At 36.9% G+C, this 19,919-nt stretch overlaps 1 protein-coding gene across 6 annotated transcripts in view; it reads left to right on the top strand.

The window, feature by feature from the left end:
- Nucleotides 1–6,390: 6,390 nt before the first annotated feature.
- ZFYVE9 (zinc finger FYVE-type containing 9) overlaps nucleotides 6,391–19,919 on the top strand; it is a 124,820-nt gene continuing 111,291 nt past the window's right edge. For 2 of the 6 annotated variants that reach the window (XM_023536779.1, XM_023536778.1), the window contains exon 1: nucleotides 6,408–6,681. The gene's annotated coding sequence lies outside the window, so the exon portion shown is untranslated. Of the gene's footprint in view, nucleotides 6,682–19,919 lie in introns of all 6 variants that reach the window. The other 4 variants (XM_023536777.1, XM_023536776.1, XM_011370490.2 and 1 more) reach the window with 3 other exon arrangements.

The following is a 19,919-nucleotide window of genomic DNA, read 5'->3' as shown; positions in this document are numbered from 1 at the left end:
AGTGAGGCAAATCCTTTGGAAGGGGAGTTTGGTAATATCTAACAAAACTATATATGCATTTATCTTTTGACCCAGAAACCCCATTTCTAAGAATTTACCATTAAGATATATCTACATTAGAAAAACACACATGCACAAAATTACTCACTGCAACATTGTAATACAAAACACCGGAAACAACCCACACACAGGAGAATGGTTAAATAAACTATAGAAATGGTTCTCCAACATTTTGGTCATAAGTCCCCTTCACATGCTTATAAATTATTGAGGATCTCAGAGATCTTTTCTTTATGTGGATTATATCTATTGATATCTATCATCTTAGAAATTAAAACTGAGAAAACTTTTAAAAGAATTATTCAAAATAACAATAGCCAATATGTTAACATAAATAACTTATTTTAATGAAAAACAACTATATTTTTCAAATCAAAAAACATAGAAGAGTAGCATTATATACATTTCTGTAAATCTCTTTAAAGTCAATCTACTAAAAGACAACTGTGTTGTCATATCTGATTCTGCATTCAATCTGTTGGGATATATTGTTTTAATTGATGTATATGAAGAAAATCTGTCCTTAACAGATATGTGGTTACAAAGGTGAGGAGTATTTTAATAGTCATTTCAGATACTTGTGGTTGTTTTCTTTGATACTACATCAAAACTTGACAAGTGGTAATTTCTTAAAGGTTAGCTGCAATGTGGAGTCTGAAACCACATCAATGAATTTTTATGCTCTGTTTCATTAAAATACTTTGGTCTGCATTATACTTTAAAGGGATATTTTACCTATATATGTTTTGGTAACATCATGCATTGGTCATTTGAAAAAACACTAGTTCACTGAGTTATGCAGATATACCAAATATTGACACATTTTATTATATATGACATTAAAAAAAAAACACCCCGCAACACTTGTTAATATCACTATCCATCTCTTTAGAAAAGTTTAGGAAGCTGTCAAATTTATGGTGATGAATTCAAGTTTTTCAAAATTCTAATACTGACTCAAAAGCTTGAATTTTATCATTGGTAATATATACTGTTAGTTGTTTTCCTTGAAGTGACAAGCTTACTTCATTTATTTTTTAGAAAATATCTGTCAGATTCCCAAGTCTGAATGAATAACTATAATTTATCTTTTGTTTTATAAAGTAAAAATGTTTAAGTAAAAGTGGTGTGTGTGTGTGTGTGTGCGTGCGTGTGTATTTTCTAGTTCTACTCATTGACAGAGCCTAGAAGCAATGGTACCATAGTGGCAATGAGCACACTTACCACCTAGGTCTTAATTTCTAAAAACATTCTCTACTAAGTGAAATTAGGGCTTTTAGGTCTTAATTTCTAAAAACATTCTCTACTAAGTGAAATTAGGGCTTTTAGGGAAAATGGCTGATTCCAGGGTTGGGGCTGGGAATGCACAAGGTAAGCCTGGGATGTAGTGCCAGAAAGTAAGGGAAATATTTAAAAAATGATGGCAAGATGATGAAAGAACATAAATGCCAGCCAAATCTGAAACAAGTTGTGCATCAAAATAAATGATGGTAATAATTCACAGAATAAAATAAAAAATGATGAGTTCATTCTGATATAAATTAACAAACTGATAAATGAACAAATGGGGTAGAAGCAAAAACCTCATACAAGAGAAAAACAAAAAATGTATGACAATGATAATGATAGAATTTGAAAATTACCACTTGGCAACCACTATAGTAATAATTGTTTCAAGCAAGAATTATCAATGAATGTTAGAATTTATCAGTAGTCTCAAATGATCTCCCCACAAGAGTGAAATACGCTAGATAAACCTGACAAATACTGCCTTAATCAACTGGACAAAGTTGCTATCACCTGTGATGGGACATACAGGTATCACATGCCTTCTGATATGAGGCACTGAGAAGGACACAAGATCAGTTTTGAAGTATTCCTGCCAAAAATGTATAAGCTGAATCTAATCATGAAGAAACATCAGACGAACTCAAATTGAGGGATATTTTACAAAATAAATGGCCTGTATTCTTTAAAAATGTCAAGGTCATGAAAGACAAAGACTGAGAAACTTCCAGATTAAAGAAAATTAAAGAGATTTGACAACTAATTATAATATGATCCTGCTTTGGATCCTGGGCCAGAAAAAATATTATATTCTTTTTCTATAAAGAATATTAGTGGGTCAACTGGCAAAATTTGAATAAGGTGATTGATTAAAACACAGTATCATATCAATGTTAAGTTTCTGATTTTGATAATTGTACTGTATCATTTGTACTTTCTTTTGAGGAAATAAACTGAAAAATATTTAGGGATAAATGGATCAGAAAATAATTACAACAGTTCCTTTATATATCTATATTTATATCTATCTTTCTACAGAGATAGAAGAGCAAGAATGAGCACATGCATGTGTAAAAAAGAGAATAATAAAGTAAATGTGGTTAGATATGGGTGAAAGATATATGGGATTTTTTCGTAATTTTTGCAACTTTTCTTTAAATCTGAAATTATTTCCAAATATAAAGTCAAAAAATTCCACATATATTTTGTACTATTTCCTTCTAAATATTATATTTATATATTTCAAATGTATATAAAAAGATAATTTGAATCATACAATAGTCTAATCCAACTATTTTTTTCTTAATTTGATATTGAATCATGAGCAGTTTTTAAAATTCTTTTAAAAACATAATTGTTAATGGATTCATAATATTTCTTATTTGGAGGTACTGTAATTCATTTAATTTATTTAAGGTTTCCCTTACATTTTTATGTTATAAATCTATAGTAAAATATATAGGAAACATCTTTTTGCACATATCTTTGTTCACATATTGATAATTTCCTTATGTTCAATTCCTAAAATGAGAATTGCTATGTTCTTTTTTTAAAATGGCTCAAGGCTCAAACATCCCCAATTTCCTTTTTAAGTTTGTGCTGCTTTACTGACTTCTGGCCTGCTCCAGCCTTACCTGTTTGGTAAGAGACTGTAAATTCTTGGTTTGATTCCTGGCTGTGGTTGATAACTGCAGAGGGGTGTGAGAGACCATAGATGGCAGGAACAGGCGGGGGTCATTTCTGGGCTGCCAGGCAATCATCTGTTGAAGCGAAGTCATACTCTTTGGTGGGACCTGAAAGTTAACAAGAAAGGCCTAAAAAGTTAGTAAGTGAATAGGATGCACTAGCCTGACACACATGAAGCTAAGCCACAGTTCAGTTCAGCTTAACATTCCCTAAAGTGTACTCTGTGCTGAGACTGGTTGTGGAGACACAGAGATAAATCAAACACTGAACCTGGTTCACAGGGCTTACAAACTGATAAGAGAGATAAACAAGTAAACAGATATTGACATCGCAGTGATGAGTACTTATAAGTTGGGAAGCACAAGGGTTATTGGGAGCATGGAAGAGGTTTTGTACCTCCTTTAAAACAGTATATATACTATTGTACACAAATATATTCATTTATTCCTACTTCCTCCCTCTCTCCTTTCATTCAGTGTACCTATAATTTATTGAGCATATACCCTAGATCAAAAGGGGTGGCAGTGGAGTTGGAGAGAAATTCAATAAAACGAGAAGTAGAATTTACCAGGCTTAGTGACTAACTGTCCAGGACAGAGTCATAAGAGCTAAGGATGACTCCTGTGCCATTTACCAAGCCAGGAAATGGATATCTTTTTGGCCTGATTCCCCAACCCCTACCCCCCACCCCCAGCACTAGTCAGTTATAATTGACGAAATGCCTGAATTTTAAAGAATAAATTTTAAAAGAATGAAAAGAAAATTTTGTTTTGGGTGCTACACTTAAACTCACTTGAAGAAACCATTCTTTGACTACTAACTTTCTACAGGATGGATGTATATGGTATAAAAATGAAAGTGGGGAGGTCGACCAGGCTGGAAATAAAGAGATATTTTAGAGCCACTCGATAATAGTGGAAATCAATGCAAAACTGAGAGTGGGATAACCAAATCAATTGACAGTAGGTCAAGGTAGATTAAAATGAAAAAGAGATTTAAAGTATAGGAGAAAAATAGATGAGAAACATTTCAGGAGCAGAGAGCAAACTGGGTAGGAAGAGTCAAAACGATGGAAAAAATTGTACATGAAAGGATTTAAGGTGGACTACTATGATCAGGGTGGTGGTAATGATCAGAAAGGCAGCTTTTTTCATCAACACAATTTGAATAGAAGGAGAAGAAAGCGTGAAGCAAGAGGAAACATCCTGGGAACAAATGAATCATCTTCATGTAGTAGCTATACCCTGAGTAGCATGATTATTCATAAACAAATGTAGATTTCCTGGTGGTAGTGAACTAGGCTTGGAAAGCACAGTGCTGATGTTAGGTTGTCAAACTAATCTAAATTAAAGGGCCCATTTCTCTAGACTGAACATTTTTAGCAACGGTAACTTACTTTTACAGCATTTTCCGAATATTGCAGAAAGGATTATTAGGGCATCAGATGGGAGACTGAAGGAATCTCAGGTTTCCTTTCAGCTCTTCCTTAGGTTGGATGTATTTCACATGTAAAATGGTGGTAGTATAGTACTTAATTCATAGAGATGTTGTGAGGATGAATCATAATTTCCTTCTGAGCCCCAGTTTCCCTGGGTATAAAAAGGACATAGTGATTTTTTTTGTAATGTGACTCAGAAGTAGGTGGCGAAGGCACACTCAGGATTGTACAGGAACAGCTTTCATTGATTGGAAGACAGCTGTTAGGTTATTTTTTCTCTAAGGTGGCTGCTCAATTATTATTTGAAAGTTCTCAGAGACCTTATATAATTTTCTCATTAAGATTTATTATTATTAGGACATAACCTAAGGTAAGGTGAGGTTGCTATATAATTTTTTTTTAAAAAAAGAAAAATATACTTGTTCTATGCTGACATCTGCTGTAGAGCAGACTGTCATGGGATCCAGTGTATTAAGTTCTATTATTCTTTAGTGGAAGGATGTTACATAAGTCCATTACTGAAATTTAGAGAAATCTTACCCAGACCAAGGATGATGAAGAATGATGCACCCACCTTTTGACAGGAATACATTTACACACACACACACACACACACACACACACACACACACAGTGTGAAAGAACAAAAGCAAGTGGGAACAATCTTGATTCTAAGAAAGACTGAGAGGGTGCTTTGGAACCAATAATGATTAGAAGTAACATTTACTGAGTACCTTCTATAGGCTAATTCCTTTACAGAAATTATCTCCAGTCTTCACAACAATTAGCGAGGTAGGTATTAGAAAACTGAGGTTCAGAAATATATAACTTGCCCAGGGTCATGAAGCTAAACACGATAGAGCTGGAACTGGTAGTATCAGGATTTGTCTGCCACGAAGGTCTCTGCTCATTTTACTATACTGCTCTATGATAAAATAATATATTTGGAAAACTTGGGAACAAGGATTTGGAGAATTTTCCCCTTACTTCCCCTCTGACATTTGTATTCTTTCTTTTGTTTTTGGTTCTGATGTTTGCACTCTAGAGTTTGAGTGGGATCGAATATGAGGTATCTATAAACAGAATGATTCCACAGCTCCCACTATATAACAATTTCCTTCCTTCAATGCATTACCTGAGATTTGGCAGGGTTAGGGGATGGAAGAGAAGTAGGGGTGGGGAGGGGGATAGTTAGAAAAGATGGACGTTCTTTTCTTACCTTTAAGTTGTTTATTAATTTCAGGACAACTCGGTGGCTATTCTCTTCTCTTGCTAGGAATATATATTTTTTTCTATTTTGGGGGAGGTTTTCGGGGTTAAAGGTTTGGTATCTCTAGGAAATTTCTGTAATGATCTGCACAGTACACCCCCCATAAGTTAAGGTCAATTTAATTCCTTCATCATTTTGGTAAAGGATTGTGCGAGTGTGTGTGTGTGTGTGTGTGTGTGTGTGTGTGTGTAAAAAGGTTGGTGCTGGGTCACTGTTCTTATGCCTAGACACACTGTAGGGATTAGAAGGGATTCCCTTTCGAATTACAAGAGATGAAAACAAGGAGATTCCCTCACACCCCTACTCTCAGGTGCGTTTCCCAGTGACAGGAATGTTCTCATACCTTCAGGAGCGAAGGAAAAGGTGCACAGGTGCTCGAGGTCTGAGGACCCGGAGTGGGTAGCGGGGCGCGAGAGTCGGTGGGGACCTAGGGGCTTCCGCCTCCGGGGAGGTGTCGTCGGGGGCGGGCCGGAGGCCGTGGGCGGTGCTTGGAGCGCGCGGCCCCCGCCTCCCCCAGACTGCGCTAGGTGGCGTTCCCCGTGGCTCGTGCCCAGGCGGCCGCCGCAGTCCTAGTGCCGTAGCCGGGCGTGGGGTCCAGGGGGCGCTGTGGCCCAGCGGCGCCGGCGGCAGGAGCGGCCAAGGCGACGCTGGAGGCTTCGCCGAAGATCCCCGCCTGCAGCACCACGGTCGTCCCGCCGCAGCCTTGCGCCCCCGGCCCGGCTCCGCGGAGCTCCTCTGGGTTCCGCGTGGCTAAGGCGACCCGTGAGCTTGATGCGGCTCGGCGGGCGCCGGGCCACAGCAGCAGCGGCGACCACAGCCCCTTCAGAAGTAGGAAGCTTCGCGGCGGCGCCTGGGGTCGCGCCGGTGCCATCCAGAGGAGGCTGTCGGCTCAGGGACGACCCTCCGGGCTATGCTGAGGCGGCGGCGGCTGCTGCTGGAGGTGAGCGTGGCGTGGCGCGGTCCCGGGCTCGCTGGCCTTCGGCCTCTGGGGAGGGCCCCAGCGGCAGCCCTCTAGCCGGGCGGACGGGGCGTCCAGCCGCTGCGACAGCCTCCACCGCCCTGCTGCTCTGGGCGCTCAGCCCTTTTCCCCCGTGTCCCCCCGGGAGGCTGGAGGCGCGTGGGGGGCAACTAGGCCCCGCGCCACCGAGAAGCCCTCGCTCCGGCCTCGGTTCCGGCGCGGTCGGGTATGTGGAGCAGGGGGCTGGCGGGGACATTGGCCCCCTTCGGGTTGGGCCCCGGCTGTGCACGTACATCCTGGAGGGAGGCAGAGGACGCTTGTTTGCAAACAGCCCTGGCTTTCCGCGCCGCATACTGAGTCCCGCAGAGTCCCTGGGGGGAGGGGCGGGAGGGCAGGGTGGGAATTGAAGTGCGGAAAGTGAGCGGCCCCGAAAGCCCCTGGTACCCCTGGAGTGTCATTCACGGGTCTTATTGGGTTGAAACAACCTTTTGCGTCTTATTTGAGGTGAAATTTTATCACCTGCTGGTAGCTCGTGCCTGCCCTCTTCTATTACATTTTGCCTCGAAGCGTGGTCTGCCTAGGAGAAAGCTCCGTCCCAGCTTTGCGATGTTACGTTTCCTAGATAAATGCTCACAGTTATATATAAAAGAGTGAATATATATGTTACAAAGGTCTTTGACCCCCTTCTTCAGTAAGTGTGAATATTTTAATGCCTCGGTACAAAAATGTTCTACTTAGATCCATAGAATGGGATGACGAGACGGTTTTAAAAAGTCATGCTAACTATCCTAATAACCGATACCAGATGGAAATGGATTTGTTCTAAATTTTATGTTAAATAATTTGTTTTGCTATTAATGTAAAAAAAGTTAGCGATTACACTTTGATATCCTAAGTCAGGTATATATGGGTGTTTATGATAAACGTGGTTTCAGGTTATTCTTGTTTTCCTGTTATGTATGTGAAGGTTGTAGGATTGATAAGTACTTCTAAATCTTCTGTAAACATGAAAAAAAATACGCTTTTTGTAGGAAACTGGGAAAGTACCAAAAGGTACCGTGTAGACTCTCCTTAAGTATTTAATAATGGGGGAAAGGTCATCCATAATCTCATAGTACATTTTGATGGTCATTTAAAGTTTAAAATGGGCTTGTGCTGTTGGTGATTTTTAAATGATTATTTCTGCATATACTGTACCATTTTACTGTTTAACATCCAGTCATCTATATAAAATGTGTAGAAATGTTTTACTAAATTACATTGCAATCACAGTTGAATCCATCAGTTAAAACAGAATAACATGAGTAGCTGCCGAAAAGACCCCTGGTACAGCCTGAGAAGCTCCTGAGGTCTAGGGATGTTTGGTGTAGTAAATGTTTTTGAGGACCTGTCCTGTTACATGTAGTAGCCTTGTATTGTTTTTGTAAGATTTTGCTTAAGTATTTATAATTGTAAAAAGTTGGCTTGATTAAAAATTTTTTTGGTAGATTAACTTTGGTTTTAAAAAGTCTAATTCTGTTTTCGTCAGTGTGTCCCCAAAGACTACTGTTAGAATCAACTGATTCTAATTACTTAAATAAGCAGAGTCTGGCTCCTTGAATCAGTATTTCTAGGGATGATGGTGGCTCAAGGATCTTCATTTTTATCAAGATCTCCTATTTTTAGGCCTACTAAAGTTCGAGAATCAGATATAAGTTTAAAATTAATTAACCTTGGCAAGCTGAATGAATATACATATCTGTTGTCTAGCAAAGCTATCATCAGTCAGTCATAAGTGGCAATACAATCATTTCTCATAGCAACAGATAATGCTGTTAATCTTAGAAAGAAAAATGATGATATTTTAAGGGACAGCTGATTCAGTCAACAAACACTTGCAAGCCTTTTGTGGTAGCTGTGTTGTAAGAAGATACCTGGCCACTTGGCACTTAATCTCCTTGGACCTCAAATGTTATTGTCTAAAATACAGACAGTTATACTTCTTGCAAGATTTTTATGGTAAATACCTCAGAAAAAATTTTGTAACCTACAGAAGATCATTATAAAATTTTAGCTATTAATTTTAAGTGCAAGATCCTTTCTTTGGTATTCTAGGAAAAACAAAAATGACCAAGGTTTCTGCTAGTAACTAGCTAATTGTAGAAGCAGGACATGTTTAATTAACTGTTACAAGGCAGGGTCAGACAGGTGTTGTAATTGAGTGGAACATGCTAGATCCCTCTTTAAGGCTCCTATGTTTAATTTAGTAGCTTTCCTTTAAATATATTAGTAATTTTTATATGAGATATTTCCTTTCTCTTCCAATTCCTGATTCAGTGTTTTATTTTTTAAGGCGGAAATTGTATACGTTGCCTGGTAAGTGAGTTTTATATTAACTTCTTTAGAAAGACAGAATGAGTGGAGATGATCTCATTTCTTCCTCTGTTGCTAAGCTACCACTGTTCATTCCATTCAGTAAACTTTTATTTGGTCCCTTTATGTGCTTGGACACAGATTGGTTGCAGGGCACACAGCTTTTTAAAAAGATAATTGCCTGGATTTTAACTTAAATTCTTATGTACCTAATGAGATGATATGTGTGTGGTATGTTTTATGGTTGTGAATTGCATTATGTGGTGCACAGTGCGGCATCAGTTGTGGGCAGGCATCCTTAAACTCTTAGAGCAATGTGACTTTTAGATCCTGAGTTTCTTCGTATATATTATTGGAATAATAGCACATCTCACTGGGAAGTAGCACAGGTTCCAATGAGATAAAAGTAATCAAAAGCAGTTAGCTCATTAAATGAACTCATTTCCATTTTTCCTTTTGGAGAAAACAAAAACCAGGCATTGAAATTTCTGTATGACTTAAAACTTGGTAGCTTTAATTTTTTAGAGAATGAGTCTACTTTTGGAATTCTTAGAAATTTTTGATAGAAAACAATTTTAATTTAACTTATTACACATATTTTCTTTAATTTTTAGCTAAAAATTAACTTTTTCCTGTGATAGGGTACTCTTGTTACACATTATTCATTTTTTGAGTTTTACATAATCTTTGATTTTTCTTGTATGTACCTGAGTTTAATTATGTTATAGAGCCACTTAGTATATAATAGAGACATATAGTTGCAGTTACTGAATAGACATAGTTCATATACTTAATTTTCAAAAAATGATGTCAGTTTATTAAACTTGTGTTATTTAAGAACTAAAGTCTTTAAAACATAGACTTTACAAAATACAGTAGATTAGAGCTGTATTTTATAACCTATTGGATATGGATTCCAGTCTTATAACCTATGTATGACCCTGAACAAGTTTCTTACCCCCTTTAAGCCTCAATTTTCTCTTCTATAAAATGAACCTGGTAATATCCACTTTATAGAATTATTGTAAGGATTCAGTGATATAGTGTGTAAATCAAAGCTACGATTCAGTCCCAGGAGTCCTAGTAAGTCAGTGTTACTCTGGAAATGGAAAATATACTTCTTGTTTACTTCTCTTTGAAAGCACTTGAAAGATCATTAATTATTTATATAGTTTACTACTAAGAAATAAAATCAGCATGATTAATTTTGAAGTATTAGAGATGGCTAAAATAAGGAGGAACCAAGATGTCAGTAGAGTTAGCATTTTATTGTATATTTAGTAGAATACTTTGCACTTTATAATAATACATTTTACTTAATAAAATAATTTGAAAATGCTATCTATAAAATATTTCCTATTTTAAAAATTAAGTAGTACTTAATTTTTTCTTTGAATTATTGTAAATAACCCATTTACAGAACTGAACTATTAGTAAAATTAGTACAGTATATAATGTTTTGTACTTATGAAATACTTTTTGAGAACCTTTAATAAAATAAGATAAAGATGGAGAAATCTCTGTGGACACATTGAAATCAAGAAAAGGCATTAAATTCATATTGGGCAAGGGAAAAGGAGAACTTAATGAGTGTTGATGGGGATCTTGAGGCAATCAAGGATTTATCTTACAGAACTATTTTTAAAATCTCAAATTTTTTTCTATAAATTCTTTTAGTTTAAAATTCTTACATTCATTTAAGCTTAAAATGTGCTTTCGCGGACCTAGGTTTTTGACTTCTTGTTTACTTCTTTAGTTGCTAATTCTATAGTGATTTGTCATCTTTTCTCATTATTTATGATGATATATACTTAAGAATATGTATCTTAATATCTATGATGGTAGTTTTGTTGCATTTTTTTTAAAATATAGAAGTAGTAAATTCATGACCTAGATTTAAAAAAATAAATAAAATGGAAATTTATTACCTTTCGAGGGAAAGAGTCTTACAAAGTAGGACCTAAGAAAATGGTCAAATTAGTCTAGAATTTTTTATAAAGTTTGGATATATTCAGCCTTGAGTTCTCCTGGCAGTTTGAAATTATATTAACTGTAGAGAGGCTGTAAAATGTGAAGTGAAGAACACATGTTTCAATTAAATTTAGAATATTAGGTAAGGCTCTTTTTTTTTTATAGCAGCTTTGTTGAGATATAATTCACATACCATACAATTTACAGTATACATTTAAGTATACAGTACAGTGACTGTTAGTATAGTCATTTAAAGTATACAGTACAGTGGCTGTTAGTATAGTCACAGAATTGTGCAAACATCACCACTAATTTTAGAAATTTTCATCATGAAACCCATACCCATTAGCAGTCACTCCAGATTTCCTCCCAATCTTCCCAGCACTAAGCAACCACTAATATACTTTGTGCCTCTATGAATTTGCCTATCTATTCTGGATATTTCATGTAAATGGAATCATACAATATTTGACTGGCTTCTTTTACTTAGCATAATGTTTTCAGGGTTTGTTCATGTTGCAGCATGTGTCAGTACTTCACTTCTTTTTATTGCCAAATAATATTCCACTGTATAGATGTAGCATGTTTTATTCATTCATCATCATAACCATCATTCATAAGCAGAACTCAGTGGAACTGGGTAGCCATATGGGGTGGTAATGGGGATAGTGGTGTGGGGACTTCAGCTTATAAAAGATTATATTCTAAGAATATTGCTTAACAAAAGGCAGTTATAAGCCTTAGATTTAGTTGTTTTTTTTAAACTGATAAAATATTTCTAAAAATTTAGAATCCAGTTGCATATTTCGCTATTAACATTCCTAAGCATTCAGGACTGACAGATTTTAAGGACTACCATTACCTCTCCATGATATTTAATTCTGCATACACACATTAGTCATTGTTCTTCATTCTTATATGTAGTATAGTCCCCTTGTTTTCATTTGAAGTATTAAAGCTTTTCTATGAGGTTTTTGTAGGACATAGTTCAAAGTAAGCAGTAATGACTTGGTAATGTTTTAAAGTTATCCCAAAATAGTAAATACTGCAGGAAACCATTGTTTGAGTAAACAAAGTGCAAGTTTTGGACCACAGTATTTTCCTTGATCATGATCACTTTTAGTCAGCATCACTTTAACGCTGACTTTGAACGGAGTGAGCTGAAAAGCTTCCACTGGTTATACAATCTTTTAGTTGCTTTGGATGCTGTAATTTCTATATAAAGTAACAAAAAATAGCAGTTCTGGAGTTTTGCTGGGATTAACGAAAAAGACTGCATTTCTACTTGCAATATGGTTCTTTCCTAACCTCTCGTGATAAAAGTTTGGTAGTTTATCTGCCTCAAATCCTTTTATTAAAATGGATAAAGAGTAAATGGTATATGTTTTTTAAGTTATTTCAAAGTACAGCAGAGCCTATGTAAAAATTTTCATTATTAAAATAAAGAGCAAGCAGTATCAAAATTTTTTGAAAGCATTCTGTCAGGATTTATGTAAACTTTAGTCTCCATTTTTAATTTTCAATTGAACAAGAGAAACAATCCCTAAAAAGTAATTGAAGTAAAACACTGCCACTATGAGAACAATCTTAAAACTTAAACATATATTGTCTGACCTTTTTGTGATTCTGGTGATGTAAAAACAATGGCCCATAGTCTGTTTTGTTTTTTAATTATAGCTGAGATAAATTGTTTTTGAGATTATTATGAGGACATTCTTGGAAATTTCTGTTCAATGTCTAAAAAAACAACATTGAGATTCTTTAATATGGCATACCCCTTCATGACTTTGTTTTAACCTGATCTTTCCTCACTCCCATTTCTGCATGCCCCACTATCCAGTCCTTCTAAGATTCCAGGTTTACAAAGTTTTTCTTAATTTTTTAAATTTTGTGTTGTGTAATATAAAAGCTTTGTTAATAGAGTGCTACCTTCTGCTAGGTGTATCATGTATGTTATTTCTGATACTTAAAAGGCTTGGAGAGTTTTGACTTTCATAAGCCCACATCAATGATTCAAACCATATCTGACTATAAGTCCACACTCTTTTTCGTCATGAAAACTTCACCTCTGTATTCCGTGTTTGTTTTATCTTTGGATTTTCCACAGTGCTTTAAGAAGTATTCATATAAGGAGAGCACAGATTTCGTTGATTGATTTTGGTGGATATTTGCCTTTGAAGGATACTACTAGTATGTAGCATTTTAAATATGAAAAAGTGTGTGTATGTATGTGTGTGTGTACACTTTGGGAACTTCAGCTTTCATATACTGATATTTTCTTTAAAATTTTTTTTTATTGTGGTAAAATATACTCATATACTATTATATTTGAAGCAGATAAATGCCTACTTTGCTGTTATTAGAAAAACATAATAATTGATCTCTGGACTTCATTTCTCTCATCTGAAAGAGTGGTGGACTAGATGTTAAGTTCCGTTCCACATTTAATACTGTATTCAGTGTTTCTAAAGAACTGAATGAAGAGATAGAGATGACATGTAGACAACACCGGGCAGTTGTGAGTAAATGTCATTAAAGAAATGACATAACAGGGTGGGTGGGCAGTGGGCTATGGGTGGTGGCAGAGAAGATAGGAGAACCAAGACAAAGAGATTGTAATTTTTATAAAAGTTTTCCCTATAATAAGGAGAATATATTTCTGAATAAAAACACAGAAATTCTGGAAATAAGCTGGATGAATAGTTTGACTGAGGCCTCTTCTTTTTCTACCTGTTACCCCCTTTCTTCTGATCTTTCTTGTGATAGTGTGTATGTAGTTGAGAAAAATGCATCTAGAGCTGTGTTATATGAAAATAACCAATAACTAGATCACCAGTAGCACACTTGAAATAATTAAGCTTTTATATTGCTAAGAAAGTGAGATTTCAGTAATTAAAATGTGGACCACTTATTGTAGATCTTCACAGAGTTCGTTGATAAAGCAAAAGAGGGCATATTTTGTATTGGAAAAAGATGAAATGCATTTTAACGAGAAAATATATAGTTTTCCTACCCTCAAGGTATTGGAGGTACTAACATTGACATATAGACAGATGTTGTCTTTACCAGCTGGAAAATTGTTAAAGATTGCCATCCTTTTTCTTGTTAGCTTCTTCTAGAGTCCTTGGATCAGTGAATCTTGACTTTGGGAAGAAATCATCCTACACCAGGAGCAAGGAAGTGTTCTTTAATCAAATAAGTTTGGGTTTTTCAGCATACTACTATATCTCTCAGGTAGAGATTTGCAAATACACATTTGTATTTTTAAAATGGAGTAAAACTTGTTTAATTTTGTTCAGCAATATATTGCACAAACTTAATGGCTGTGGAACCCTTTTTTCCCTACATAATACTCAGTAGTACACCTTTTACTGACCTAGATCAGCTTTTACCTGTTTTATAAAGCCTTACCCTCACAATATCCATGACTGAACTCTCAGGAGATAGGCCCTGCTTACTTCCTGAAGGACCTCATTCTTTTGTCAGTTACTGCTATTTATTAGAAAAATTGCTTTTTTTTTTCCTGCTATATTTATGCAGAAAGCTGCTTTTCTCTCATATCTATCCTTTTCTTTTGTTCTAAAAAATTATAAAGAGTACTTACTCTCACATTAATATCTGAAGATGATGACAAGGATACCTTGTTTTCTCTAACATAGTGATTCAAAGCCCAGGCTTTGGAGTCTGATTGCCTGGGCTCAAATTTTAGTTCTATTGCTTTTACTGTGTGAGCTTGGGCAAGTTAATTAACTTTTCCGTGCCTTGGTTTTCTCATCTGTAAAATACGAATAACAATACTACTTTAGTAGGTTAAATGAAGAACTAATTACAGTGTGTTGGTTTAGGTCTCCTGGGAAAAAGATAATGTTAGTAGTGCAAGAGATTTTATTAGGGGATAGATTGAAATATCTGTGAAAGGAAAGGGAGAGGAAGCTGCATTGACCTAAGAGAGCCTCAGTCTGTGATGTATATGAGGGCGGGGGAGCCAATTCAACAGGGAGCTCCAGAGCAAAAATTGCTTGTTAGAGGAGTCCTGTATTGGGAAGAAATGGCCAGGTTCTACTATCCCCACCATGTTTAGTTACTGGCTAGGAGCTGCCCAAGAAGAGTATGGCTGGACTGGAAAGCCGAGATGAATTTTGAACATGTGCAGCTGGAAGTTGTTAGCTAACTGTATTTCTTGCACCTAAGTGCACATTCTTTTTTTGAAGGGAGATCCAAGTGACTGCCACAGTCCATTTTGTGTACTTCACATATCTGTGTGTCCAAGCATTTTCAGAGAGCAGTTCCTCCAGAGTTCCATGGACTTCTCCTCCTGATGGGAAACTTAGAAGTAAGTTAGTGAGACAGGCTTCAGCTTCCATCTCTATAGCTGGTCTCATTGGTTCACATGCTCCACTATCCAGTCTAAATTCCTCTTGCCATTAGCTATCATTTCTGCTGATCTTGGTGGTTTGCCTGGTGGTATGACCCAACCCTCGTTCGTGAGGGGTCTGAGAACCATACTCTTCTTAAGCTGGAGTGGTTGCATTTGTCCATTCCCAGTCACAGTTGGGCAGGGGAGTATCAGGTGGTACCCAAATGGATCATATGAGTTCTGCACTTAATTTTTGCTCCCATTATATATCAGCAGCCCTACTTTTGAAGATGAGGGTTAATTACCCCATATGATAATAGTGATTACTGTTCTTGCTACCTGGTCCTGGGACACAAGGAGTCCCAAATGCCCAGGCTGCCCCTGTAAGTTGTAGTTCAGTATGATCTTGATGTGTCTCCTGGCAAAAATGTGCCCAGGACTTCTAATTCCATAGAGTCCAGCATTGTGGAGATGGGAAACACAAATTCCCTAATGGATCATTGTGAATAATGGTAAGTGGGGGCCATTTCTGCTTCTACGCCTTGGTTCTTGGATCCATGTGTTCTTCCTACTGGACACATAGCTCTGAGTCAGTACATATACTGCATGCAGTTGTCTCTGAACTGGTACATCAGCTGTATCTTCAGTAGGCCATTGTAGCGCTCTGTAAGGCTGGCCCCTTTTGTGTGGTGCTGTTATGTGATCGTTGGATCCCATGGTTATGGGCCTACTACCCCAATTTCTCCCCTAAAGTGTTTCCCTTGTTTGAATGCTATGTGGGATTCTATGTCTGTAGATCACGTACTCTGTAAGTCCTTCTTTAGTGGTGTGACTAGGGCTCTTTGGGCAGGAAAGGCAAACCCATATCTATTCCTGTGAGTATTAATCCATTTATGTCCTCATTATGCCAGTTCTCGTATGACTAATGTCAGCTATCTGAGTCATTTTGTCTACTTGTTTGTTCAGTGTCTCTTCTGCATTGGATGCTTTCTGGTGGGCATTGTCATATGAGAAAGATTTTTATGCTTTGCGCCCATTCCATTTGCCTCTACCCATACCTCCTTGTCTCTTTGCTCCCTTATCAGGCCTAACATGTCCTTAGCAGCGTTAACATTAGTTATTATCATGGCAACCAGGAGTGGAGGTAGGAGGCAGACCCTCAAGAAAGCTCTTATTGCCTTGTAGGTAAGAGGCTTCTGAAGTATGTTCCAGCACATTGGGAAGTGCTAACGTTAACCCTGCAGACTCTGAGGAGTCAGAGGGGTCTGGAGAATCAAAGTTTTAGGGGACGACCATCTTAGGCGTAGCTATCTCATCTAACTGGCTTTTGTCTTTTCCAAACCAGAACCCTAACCTTGGCACAACAAATCTGTCTTTGAGGAGCATTCAGTCATTTTTGAAGCATTGCAGTCTTTAACTATCCTGAGTTTGGTCTTCATCTTTTCCTGCTCTCCCACTTCAAGTGATAAAGATTTCTTTGTAAGTTACCAGAGAGCCTTCTGGCCTTCACACTTAAGTTTCCAATAGTTCATTACCTGTCCCTATCTAGGGAGTTAGTGCAGCATAACAGCCAGCCAGTTTCATTGTTCTTATATGCATTGTTTCCTTCACACTTTTCAAATATTGGAATCATTACACCATTCAGCGTGTTCCTCTCTGGGAACATTCTCCCAATAAAGTTTTAGCACTTTTTCCAAGAAAGTTTTAGCATTTGGGCCACCGGCTTGTGCCAGGGATTGTCCATGCTTCACATACTACCTTATGGATGAGATTCTCATTACCAGTGGGACAGCTAGTGATCTAGTTTCCAAACTTCATCTTACCTTTTGCTTTCTCAGTCCCTTTCTGGTACCGGCTGTGCCAGTTGGACTTCTTCCGGAAGCAGATGCCAAGATAAGAGTTAGGAACGTAAGAAGTGTATGGGGGTGGACTCCTGTGACAGGAAAGAGGGAAGAAAATAGAATGAATGGGGAGAGTCTCAGACCCAGTGAAGACTCTGGAGCAAAAATTCTTCATTTGAGGAGTCCTGCATTTGACAGCAATGCCTTGCCTTAGTGCTGGTGCTGTAATCAGTCATTAGCTGGGGCTGCCCAGGAAGAGAGTGGTCTTAGACTGATGGCCTGGTATCCTCAAGGGTTCGCAGCTGGAGGCTGTCAGCTAATTGCATGCCCAGCAGCTGAATGGCTGTTATCTCTTGAGAGGAGACACAAGTGACACACCTCCATGCCTGCCACACGTAAATGTTAGTTAGGTATTATTGTTATACTTATCTTCTGATTAAATTTTCCTAAATTGCTTTTTATCCTTATAAGTAAAAACTTCTAGACATCTTACTTTCTTGGTTATTTTTTCTTGGAAATGTTTGTCAAGATGTGACATGAATCTGTGCTTAGAACTAGAACTAAAAACAGCATTTCAAGTGGGGTCGGGCATGTAGTAGGTGCTCAGTGAATGTTGGTTGAGATGAACTATGCCATAGATCAGTACAGTATACAATGTGTAATCCCTCTGACCCCAATTTGTACATTTCTAATAGTGCAGTCTGAGATTACATTAGCTTGTTTCCTGATGGCTTTTTTCAAAACAGATCATTCAATAGCTTAGGTCTTTTTGAATACAAATATAGAACCATATATCTCTATAAAGCATCATGTTAGATTTAGTTCATTTTAATTTGATTAGATCTTTTGTATGCTGATTCTTTGATCTAGCAGATCCAGCTGTCACACTTTTTTCATATCATACCACAGATTTCGTCATTGTGCTACAAATGGCCACATCCAAATCATTAATAAATATGTTGAACAGAACAGGTCAAGAATCAAGCTCTAGGCCATGCCATTCAGATTAAGAATTTATAGTCAACACTATTCAGCCTAATAAGAATTAATTAACCATATCGATGTATGATCCAAATTTCTACAGTTATCCATTAAAAGATAGCAAGAGACTTTGTCAAATAAATATCTTGTAGAAGAAATTCAATAGACCAAGGCTAGGCCCTGAGGCAAAAAAGGAAATGAAAATGGTACAGATGATCACCACTTAGTGCTTACTTTTGACTTTTATCTACCAGAAATCAGCTAGATGACCTTGGTAAAGTCACTCAGCAATTCTGAAATAATGATTGTCAAGTTTGAGGAGACAGGAGTGGTTACCAGGAGGTAGGGGAGGGGGAAATGGGGGATTAGTGTTTAATAAATATAGATCTCAGTTTGGGAAGATGAAATTCTGGAGATGGATAGAGATGATGGTTGCACAATTGAATATACTTAATGCCATTGAACTATATACTTAAAAATGTTTAAAATGGTAAATTTTTGTTATATATTTATTTTACCACAGCACAAAAATAAATTTAAAAAATTAAGAATAGGTCAATATTGAACGATAACAACAGTGTTAAGGAGCGACTGGCCTCTTCTTGTTTTTAATTATATACTTATAAAAAATCCATATCAAGCTTAATGGTGAAAAACTAAAAGAATTCCCATTAAAGTCAGAAATAAAATGTCCATCATCACTTTTGGAGGAGCTAGTAATGTAATTAAACAGGGGAAAAAAATAAGCAACTTGGAGGGCTCCATTGATTTTCTTTGACTTTGCATTAGAGAAATAAAAGTTCCACTGGAAGGATTATGGGAGCCCGGAACAATCTGCTAAGGAAGGTGTATGTGTGCCTGCATATAGATAGATGTGTGCATGTGTGGAAAGAAACAGAATAAATCAGTTGAAATCTGAAAAAAATATGATTGTATATGGTCAGTAGGGTCTACAGAATCACTATTGAGAATAAATAAAGGGGAGACACAGGGCGAGTTCATAGGATATGTGTATCTACAGCAATCTTTTGGCTACTACAATCAGAGCACTTTTCTTTGTACTGTTAGGATTCTGCTGGTAGTAGTACCACGTTGCTAGAACCCTGTGGATTCTTAAAACAGAAAAGCTTAGTATTTCAGAGTCAGTTCAATAATAGTAAGTAATCAGCATAGTTCCTAGAACATAGGATGATTGTGATAAGAATCATTGAAGAGACAGACATATAAATAAATAATATTAAACTTAGTTGTCTTCTAGGCTATCCTATCAGTTATTGGAAAGCTGGAAGCATATCTTAGATTTTACCTATCTCCTCTTTGATTTCCTTTCTGCTACTTGTATTCTTTTGAACTCCCTCTTTTCTTTGAACTAAATATCATGTTTCATGGAAAAAGTGGCTAGTTGACATATGACATGATTGTGCAAGTGCTTTGAGACAGCCATCACACTTTAGTATGCATCAGAACTGTCTTATTTGTACTTTCTGTTTTGTCACACAGAATATTAAAAAGACATTTACTCAAGAGTTGAGATTTAATAAAATTAATGATTTTTTTTTTATTGCTTCATTGATCAAGTGAAGCTGGCTAAAAAAAAAAGAAAATCCAGTGCATGGCAGTAAAGAATATGACTAGTACAATTTGGTGTTGCGGCCTTGATTTGTGTTAAGGTGCAAACAGTTCTCCTCACCATTGCTTTTGCAATGTGTAAATGTGTC

The sequence above is a fragment of the Pteropus vampyrus genome, unplaced genomic scaffold (genome assembly GCF_000151845.1).
Source record: "Pteropus vampyrus isolate Shadow unplaced genomic scaffold, Pvam_2.0 Scaffold170, whole genome shotgun sequence".
Taxonomy (NCBI): domain Eukaryota; kingdom Metazoa; phylum Chordata; class Mammalia; order Chiroptera; family Pteropodidae; genus Pteropus; species Pteropus vampyrus.
Note: the sequence above shows the minus strand (reverse complement) of the source record. Positions and strands in the feature narration are given on the sequence as shown.